Raw genomic sequence first — 9657 nt, 5'->3', positions numbered from 1 at the left:
CAAATCAGAGCAAAACATTTACAGAAAATCAAGGTACAGCATTCAGAATGTTACAACTTATCACAAAAAATCAAAATACAGCATTCACAATGACATAATAATGCAACAACTTATCACTAAAATGGCCACATAGTTTCACCAAAGTGGTCACATAGTTTTAAACAAAGTACATTCATTTAGTCAATCACAAAATTCAATAACAAAGTACAAAAGTCAAAGTTCTCCACCCCTAGGTCACAGTAAATCATAATCTCAGTCAGTACACAGTATCTAAGTAAAGTCTTCTTTCAGCTTGACTCGAGGCTGGCTCTCAGCTTCTGTGGTTCCTCTTCCATGGTCCCAGCTCCAACTGTCACCTGGGTCCAAAGGCAGGCAGCTCCCAGTTCCTTGTCCAGTTCTTTGTCCAGTTCCTATTCCATATTGAAGTTCACAGTGTCCATGCCACCTCAAGTCCTTCACAGTTCCTGTTTCTGGGAAGATAAAGCTTGACAGAATGTTCATACACATTGCCGGCACCATCATCAATTCACTATCTGCCTGTGAAATCAACTCAGACCCACCAAAAAGGTCTGAGAAGTCAACACAAATCATCAACATAGAAATCAATGCAGACCCACAAACAAGGTCCAAGAGATCAGCACAAATCATCAGTAAAGTCTCAGGACCTCCAAAACCCCTCCAGGACTTCTGTAAATATACAACCAGAAAATCCTCTTTCAAAGCTTCCAGTAAGGTCCCAGGGCTTCTGTACAAAGTATCACAAACAAACATCCACACATTCAGAGCAGACAGAGTGCTGGGATACCACAAGTTTTCTCCTTCTTGACTCTGCCACCACAAGAGTCCTCTTTTCAGTTCTGCTGTCTCTAGCCCTGGGCCTCTCCTTATATATGGTCATTAGCTCCTCCCCTTCCTGTTGCAGGAGTTCATGAGTTCTACGGTTCACAAGTTGTGGGGTTCACACATTCTGTTTCTTTTCTTTTTTAATTAAATTTTATGTTTATTTTTAGTTTACATCATTCATTTCCACAAGATTTTGAGTTACAAATTTTCTCCCCATTTTCTCCTACCCACCACTGAATATTCTCTCCCCCAAGCTGCTCTCTCCTATAACTTCCCTCATTCACCCTTCGACTTTCCATAACAGCATGGTGGATCTCTATGGCCCAGTGCCTGTATATCTTATTTTCTAGTTGCATGTAAAATAATATATATATATATTTTTTTTAGGGAAAACAATGTTCTTAGAGTCAATTCTTAAGGTAGCATTGCAACATATAAAATAAAGGAGAAAGGTTAAAGGAAACTATTTTGGTTAGAAGTGATGAATGGGAAGGAGCAGAAAGAATATGTAAATGTTTTGCTATATATAGATATAGCCTGTTTTTATGGTTTTGTTTTTTCCTTTGTTAAAAACCTCATCTGACTTTTAAAATGAAAAGCCTCAAACTAAAATGCCCCTGCTATTACCATACTCCTGTGCCTGGGTATCACTCTGCTGGGAGAAAGATACAGGAAGAGAAGGCTGCTGTTGGCTTCATGAGCTGTATGACAGCAGGGGCAGAGTGAGAGGGGGAACCAGGTCTGAGCCACTCAACAGTCATGGTAGGGAATGAAGGATGGGGAGGGGGGGGAGGGGTGATTTGAAGGGATCATTTGCCTGTTTTGTTATTAAAGCAAGCACGTCAATGTCATATCCATTGTTGGAAGAAAAGGGGGTAGGAGGAGGGGAGGGTGGAGGAAGGGAGGAAAATCTGAAGATGTCACTTGAGTCAAGTCAAAGTCAGGTAGTTGGATGATGGATCTGGCAAGATTCCCAAGCATCCAGTTGTGTAAGGACAGTGGCGGATGTGTGTGAGCTGGCATGGTAGGCATCAACGGGCACTCCTAGGCTTTGCTCTCCTCCACTTTCACCGCCTGAGGTTTGATTGCTCCAGTTTGCTTCATCTGTGTGGCAGAGGCTGACTCCTGCAATTTCACAGCTCCCAGGCTGGGTTTATTTTCATCCACTCGTTTTGCCTGTTGAACGTAGTGTCCTTGCACAGAGTCCATGTTAACTGCTGGTCCAGATGGCTTCCCACTGGGGCTAGCAGAGCTAGGCCTGTAGGTCTGTGGTGATGGAACAGACCCTCCAGAATGGATGTTCTGTTTACCATCAGCAAAGTGAAACCCTTTCATCTCCATCTGAGAGGACTGTCTCCTGGTAGCAAGGACCGAAGGCTGGGATCCAGGTGGAAGGATTCTTCGGGGAGCTGCTACAGAGAGATTCTGCCCCTGAGGCAGCTAAATGGACTGTGGTAAAATCAATGGCTGCTGACCAGAACCATAGTGAGGCAAAGGTAGTTGGGAGCCAGGCAATGGCATCGTTAACTGTGTTAGTTGAGAGTCCATCATCTGGGAGGCCCCCATTCCAGCTGCCTGATTGTGCTGACTCTCCTACACCAGGGCCTGGATTCCATTCATTGGTTGATAAGGAGATCCAGACTGTGTCTTGACCATCTCTAAGGGCTACATGCCCAGAAAAGCAGAATAAGGAGGCTTCAAGGCAGTTCCTCCAGTTAGGACCATGGTGTTGGGCTGGGACAGGTTGGGGTGCATATACACCTGAGATCTGAAGGGTTGTATGGAACTATAGATCTCCTGGGACTGGGAGACAGGAAGTCCACCTCTCAACCCAAGCTGAGCTTGTGCCTGTAGAGATGTATGGAGAGAAATTGGAATCTGTTGGGCAGCTGCAGCCTGTTGGTAACTGCTGTTGAGGTATCATTTGGGGGACCAGACGAGGCTGACTTGCAAACACATGGCCATCTAGACACAAAGGTGGGATGTGGTTACCTGGAATAGAAGAAGGTGGCATGGAAACTCCGCCCAAAGAGCTGTAGTTGACCCCACTGGAAGCTCCAACACTGGCAGGAGGCTAGATGCCTGAGCCAGCTCCTCCTGGAGAATTCTGCTCAGGCAAACTTGCGTGCAGATTCCATCTTGAGAGTTAGGGAAGCTGTAGGGAAAGACATTGGGTTCGGGCTGATGCCCCTCTGGTGGTGATGATCTCATCGGAGAATGGGAATAGACCATGTTAACCCTGCATTACCGGCCAAGGCATCCTGCAGTTTGACAACTGGGTTTGCTGCAGTACTGGAAGCAGAGCCAAGAGGCAAGCTGAAATCAGAGTCTTTAGGATTGACTCCAAATTCAATGGGTGGAACAGGCAACATGGAATCCCCATGAATCTCCGCCCCATTAGCAGAGTCGCTCGCCATCCTCAGAGCCCTTTCTGTTTTTCAGAGAGCGCTCGTTGCCGATGGGTCCAGGTTTGTGCTCCTTGTTCTGACCTGAACCTTGTTCTGAATCCTTTTCTCAGATTGCTTCTGAGCCTGCTCCTTCTGGCAATCAGATCTGGGTTCCGCCAAACCAGGCCCATTCATCTCCTCTGGTTTGAGAGCGCCACAGGGGGAACTTCTCCCGGAGGAGGTCGCAGAAGACTCCCGAGATTCTGCACTCAAGTCAATGCCACTATCTCCCTGGCTGCTTTTAAAAGCTTCTGTAGAGCTGGACTCTGTACTGGTAAAGGCATTGACCGCTTTACTCCAGGAATCACTGCTGGGAGACTGAACTGGAAAAGCTTGGCTTCTGCTCTCCCAGATTTCTGTGCCCAGGCTGCTCCATCCCCTTGCTCTAAACGTAGGTTATTGTGCTTCTTAGCAATGAGAGGAGGAATTCGAGATGATAGAGCCTTTGGTAGTCACCTAGACAGCTTGCTCTTTCTTCTGCCCCTCTTTTTCCATCAGGCAGCACTGCTTTTTAGTTAAAACCTCAATGAAGCCTTCACTCACCATGGAATCCACTTCATTTTCTTCTCCAGGGTTTGAAACCCAGTTGTCTATGATAGTGTTTCCATAACTTAAGTCAAATTGTGGAAGGGCCTCTCCTTTCTCAACTGCCCTTTGAACAGTCAACTTGGATTCTTTCTCTGGCTTCTTCACTGGTGATTCAGTAACGTCAGAGCTGGTGTGGGCAACTCGCTCCAGACTCTATGTGGAATGACTACTCCCAGTGTTAGAGTTGCCAAGGCCTCCAGGTAAAGCTTCTTCTGGAGACCTTTTGGCTTTCAAAGGTGTCCCATTCTGTTGGGTCTCATAGCAGGTAGTAGATCCGCTGCTTCCTTGCCTTACAGACTTCTCTCCAAACCCTCCAGGTTCCATCTTGTGGCTCTACCTGTCCACTAGGGGTCTCTGGCTAGAGAAGCTCCATTTGGCCAACTCTCTTCTCAACCAAACTGGACCCAGACAAGCCACTATCCAGCTGGGGATCAGTCTCAGTTGTTCCATCTTCCCGCCACTCCTGCCTTTCACTGAAGTCACTGCTCTCAGATGCTGTCTCCCACTCCTCATTTGCATGATCAGAAGAATTCTGGTAGGAGAGTTCAGGGGTTCTCCGGCCAGACAGGTTGCTTTTCTCTGCCAGAACTAACTTTGGCCTTCCTGGCCATTGCCCAGAAGAAAGTAAGTTTGGTCCCTCGTCTGTGCCCCACTGGCCTAAGGACTCTCGTTCTTGTCTGAGGCGCCTAAATCTAGGAGAAATCTGTCTTGCCTGCGGGGCCGCCATCTCCGGAAGGGTCGGTTTTCCACATTTTCAGAATCTTCATAATCATCCTGGAAAAAGGACCTCTTATCATCCATCCAGGTGACTGTCTTCAAAGCCTCTCCCACTGAATGAGTCAGAATGCTTGTAATTATCTTGGATATAGTCTGCTTGTCTTCGAGCCCCAAAAGTATCTGAGGACATGCCACTGTTGTATTCTTGCCAAGAGCCTCCAGTACTTTTGCCCTGCCAATGGGACGATTCCTTTGACACAAATCTTCTCCGTCCATATCCAGAGTTGCTCAGCCGTGGAGGGAGTGCTCCGCCAAAAGCTCGAGGGGCTCTGTTCTTAGCATCCAGACTATCGTGGTCATCTGAATAGATCTTGTTAGATCGCCAGGAATCTTTGTAATCACCTTTCTTCAGATCACTCTCCTCTCTCTCTAGATGGGAGCCTTCATTCCCATTATCTGACCCTCTCTGACGGCGTCGTTTGGGAAGCTCTTCATATTCAGAGCCCTCACTGGGAGTCTCACTGGCAATTCTGTGTTGGGGCTTGCCTCTGGGGAAGTCTTCAGACTGACTGAACTCACGTGGACTCCTCCCTTGGGTACTTCTTTGGTTATATATTCCTCTCCCACCAATGATGCCACCACTACCACAGACTGCCACTACTTCCACCAGTACCCCGACCTTGGAAAGTGAATTCTCTGAAACCTCTGCCATGGCCCCTGTTCTGACCTCAGCCTCCAAAAGCTTGTTCTTCATCAATAAAAATCCAATTATTCCTCTTGGTTGGAGGAAGATTGTTGGACTCCCTTGATACCTTGGTCTCCCAGGCTTTATCAGGCTTCTCTTCTTCCTCCAACTTCTCAGTCTCATGGCCAGAGCTAGTTTGGGAGGAGCCCTTCTGAGCCAGCAGGGAATGCGAAGAGCTGACCAATGTAGGGTCTCCCTCATCAGTCCCATCATTCTCAGCTTTGCTGAGAGGCTCCTTCTCTTTGGTTAGATGGAATTTATCTTCCCCTACTTCCTGTTTTATTTTCTCCAGTTCCTTCTCCTTTTCTTCAACCTTGAGATTCTTCAAGACTGGTTTCTTAATCGGACCAGATCTCCGGGTCCTCCCGAATTGTTCCTGTTACTGGTTATTAGTGTTTCGGTTCTCGGGGGCCCATTCTGTCTCTGAGGCAGGCTGTTTGCTGACACTCCCCTCCTTTTTCCATGGGTCAGAGCTGAAGGGCTGCTCCCCTTTAGGAGAGTCTTCTTCTAGGCTGTTAGCTGTGTCAGGGGGCTGCTGCTGATGCCCAACATCCCAATTGCTATATTCTGGTTTTTTATCACCTGGAACAAAGTCAGACTCTAAGGGGGAGCACCTGAGGTTTGTGCGGTGAGCCCCAGAAGCAACTGCCTCCGGCACATTTTCCTGGGGTGAAAACAAAAGCTCCTGGCCTATTCTTTGAGAGGAGAGACAGCTGTCAAAGTCTGTTTGGGCCTTCTTGTCAAAAGCATTTAAGTACTCATCCCCTCTCTCCTGAAAGATATCGTGCTGGGCACTTATACCTCCTGACCTTCCAGCTGAGGGAGAGTAAGAGCTTTCATTCCTGGCATGTACTACTTCACCTGTCAAAGCTGGGTCATTTTGCTTTGGGTTTGGGAGAGAGTATCCCTTGTTTTGAATTGTCACATAGCTCTCTTGGCTCCACACAGGAGCAGGCTCCATTGAAGCTGTTTTCCTTTCTTGGACTGGGGTGGACAGTTCTGTTCCTCACAGTGACAGCCAGTCCCATTGATAGAGTCCTGTGGCATCATTGGTTTCATCATTCCTGAAGGATGTAGAGCTGAAGGGTAAAAGTCAACAGGGGTTCGAGCTGGAGGTATTTGTGGATCCATGTAGGGGGGCATCATCATCCAATGAGGGTCAGATCTCAGCATCTGAGGGTGATGTGGGTAAAAGGTACGCTGAGGGTGGGAATGGGAAGGTGGAGGATAGATCTGCTGCTGCCAGTGCTGCAACTTGTACAGCTGTTCCTGTTGCTGTTGGCGCTGAAATCTAGGGGGAAGTGATTTTTGGTATTTGTTGAATTCTTGTGCAGGAGATGCAGATTCGCTGAGCTCCTCGTCACTGCTGCTCTGGGTCGCAGCGTGAGGGATAGCTGACTCTTCTTCACTATAAGGAGCAGGAGATTCCTGGGCATGTAACTCAGGTGTTGCTTTGTGGAAAACCTGGCCATTCTCCTGTGGGGAACTTTTCTTCGTGGCTGGGGATCGGGGGGCTTCACTGTCTGGGTGTTTCTGTGCCTCACTGGCCTTTTGGGCTTGCTTGCACTTCTGATCTAATTGTTTGAGCTTGGCAGCGCAGGCAGCCAATCTCTCCTCCTGGGCTCAACGTTCCTCTTCTTCCTGGCGTCTTTGGGCTCTCTCCACAGCCTCAGAGATAACCGAGGGTACAAACTTTTGCCACGGTGGCAGCTTGTCCTCTTTGTCTTCCACAGACTGTTGCTGGAGCATATTATTTATTGAAGACTTCTGATAATCAGGGGTTGGGATCCAACTATTCAGCTTCCTAGAAGGTGGCTGAGGCTCTAGCACCTTACGGATGGCCCGAGATATGCCCATAGATTCACCCCAGTTCTTTCCTTCATCCAGGGTATGCTTGACATCAGCACTATCTGCAGAACTCAGTGACAACTGCTGCTGTCTCCTTGGATCCCAATTGTTCCACTTCTGTCTTCCATCCTTAAGAGCCTCCTCCTCTTCCTCATCTTCACTGAATTCCAGTTTCTCTGAGTAATCCACTTCATCGTGAAGGCCTGCCCAACCATCATCTGCATCAGTATCAAGTTCATCAAGTCCTTTGAGGTTTTCAGCATTGATAATGGTGGATCTTGGAGCCCATTCCCCTCGTTGCCTTATGGGGCGTGTTGGGCATGACATTCCCATTCTGTTTTCTTTCCCATCTTGGTCATTCATCTGGTACTGTCTAAGAGGAACTCGAGGTTCTAGGCGTAGTTGAGGAAGAGGAAAAGACCCTCGTTCCATTGTACCCTGGGTCTCTGGTGACTGCTGTGAACACATAAAAGCAGGAAGCATGTCATGGTATGTAGGTGGGTGGTATACATTTCCCATAAACTGTGAAGCCCCTTTTTGGACAGGCTGAGCCAGGCAGAGAGAAGGCTCCTTAGAATCGCTGGTACATGTCGAGGAGGGGGCTCTATCTCCTGTACTTGAGTTCTTGCTGCCCAGCTCAGTTGGGGAGGTGGTCAGAGATGTGGCAGAGGTTATGTTCCGCCCACTGCCCTCCCTCCAGCTCATCACATTCGGCGGGTGGAGGCTTGGTCCTGGCCCATACGACAGATCTAAGACGCCCTTTTCTTTGCCAACCTTGTTGTGCTCTCCAGCTGCTTTCAGCGTCGGAAATTCCTCGGGATAGAAGGATAATAGTCAGCTTGAGGCCCTTGAACCATCATTGTGTCCTACTGGCTTTTCGTTCACCTGTGCCCATGACTTTGGTCCACCTGGCACTGAATTTGTATTCTCCTAACTGATTGACTGTGTCAGTTTCTGTAAATTGGAGACAGATTTCTGCAAATCTGGCTACAACAGCAACTCCTGCAGCTGTGCGGCCATCACACTGGAACTCTTTTGGTCTGGCTGGTCCTGCTTGTTTGCCCATCCTGTACCATCTTTAGTCACTATAATGATGTTAGGGTCGTTTCTTTTGTTTTCAGACTTCAAGCTTGGCAGATTTGCAGGAGGCGGCATTCGCCGGGCAGTGGCAACTTTCCTGAGACTCTGTAAGCCATGTCTAGGAATAACTGTGCTTCTGATAGCTTCTACTGACTTTCCTTTATACTTATCAAATAGGCTGAGAGTCAAGTACTTGCTTTTCCCATTATTTCCCTTGATTATTTGCCCCAAACGATCTGACATTGCAATGAAATGTCATCTAGTGAGTAAATTTTTCTCGGCACCACTCCCGATTTGCCTGGTCTGGTTCTGGGGGTCCAACAGTGCCAAGAAATCCCAATCTGGAGGCGAAAGGGTTGTTCAGGCAGCAGGATGGCAGCGGATTGAGATGCGGTGGTGCTGGCAGAGCCTCCCGAGCCTCCACTTCCTCCTCCTCCAACTTGGTCCCCGGGTCTGTGTCTGTGTCTCAATAATATATAATTTTAAACATTTGATTTTAAAACTTTGAATTCCAGATTCTTTCCCTTCCTCCCTCATCACCCACCCTTACTGGGAAGATAAGCAGTTCAGTATAGGTTGTACATGTGTGGCTATGCAAAACATTTCCATAGTGGATATAGTGTGAAAGACTTTATTTCCCTTCATGCTATCCAACCCCCACTTGTTCTATTCTCTACTTTGATCCTGTCCTTTTTCAAAAGTAGATGCTTCCAACTTCCCTTCTCCCCAGCCTGGCCTCCCTTCCATCATCCGCCTCTCATCCCCTTCTCTGCTGTAGGGTGAGATACCCTATTTAGTGTGTATTTCATTCCCTCCCTAAGCCAAATTCAATGAAAGTAAGGTTGACTCATTTCCTTTTGCCTTCCTGTTCTTCCCCTCCATTGTAACAGTTTTCCCTTGCCTCTTCTATATGAGATAGTTTACCCCATTCTGTCTCTCCCCATCTCCTCTCATTATATTCCTCTCTCACCTCTTAATTTCACCTTATAAGTATCATCTCTTCCTATTCAATTGGTCCTATGCCCTCTGTTGATGTATACCTGTACACATATATACACACACTCACATATGTATTCATATACCCATTTACCCTCCTATATAGACATATATGTATGTATGCATACATATACACACACACACACACACACACATATATATATATATATATATATATATACATTTCTATTCCCTTCAACTATTCTCATACTTAGAAAAGTTTCATAAGTTACAATTATCATTTTTCCATGTAGGAATGTAAATAGTTCAACTTTGCTAAGTTCTTTATGATTTCTTTTCCCTGTTTACCTTCTTATGCTTCTCTTGCTTCTTGTATCTGAATGTCAAATATTTTATTCAACTCTGTTTTTTTCATCAAGAATGCTTGAAAGT

At 47.0% G+C, this 9657-nt stretch overlaps 1 pseudogene; it reads right to left on the bottom strand.

The window, feature by feature from the left end:
* Positions 1 to 1627: 1627 nt before the first annotated feature.
* LOC138143932 (protein PRRC2B pseudogene) lies at positions 1628 to 8700 on the bottom strand (annotated as a pseudogene).
* Between the last annotated feature and the right edge of the window lie 957 nt (positions 8701 to 9657).

This window comes from Petaurus breviceps, unplaced genomic scaffold (assembly GCF_028583685.1).
Source record: "Petaurus breviceps papuanus isolate PSGF00001 unplaced genomic scaffold, PetGlider_PUasm1.0 90681, whole genome shotgun sequence".
In the NCBI taxonomy this organism is placed as follows: domain Eukaryota; kingdom Metazoa; phylum Chordata; class Mammalia; order Diprotodontia; family Petauridae; genus Petaurus; species Petaurus breviceps.
The sequence above is the reverse complement of the archived record's forward strand: the minus strand, read 5'-3'. Positions and strand labels throughout refer to the sequence as shown.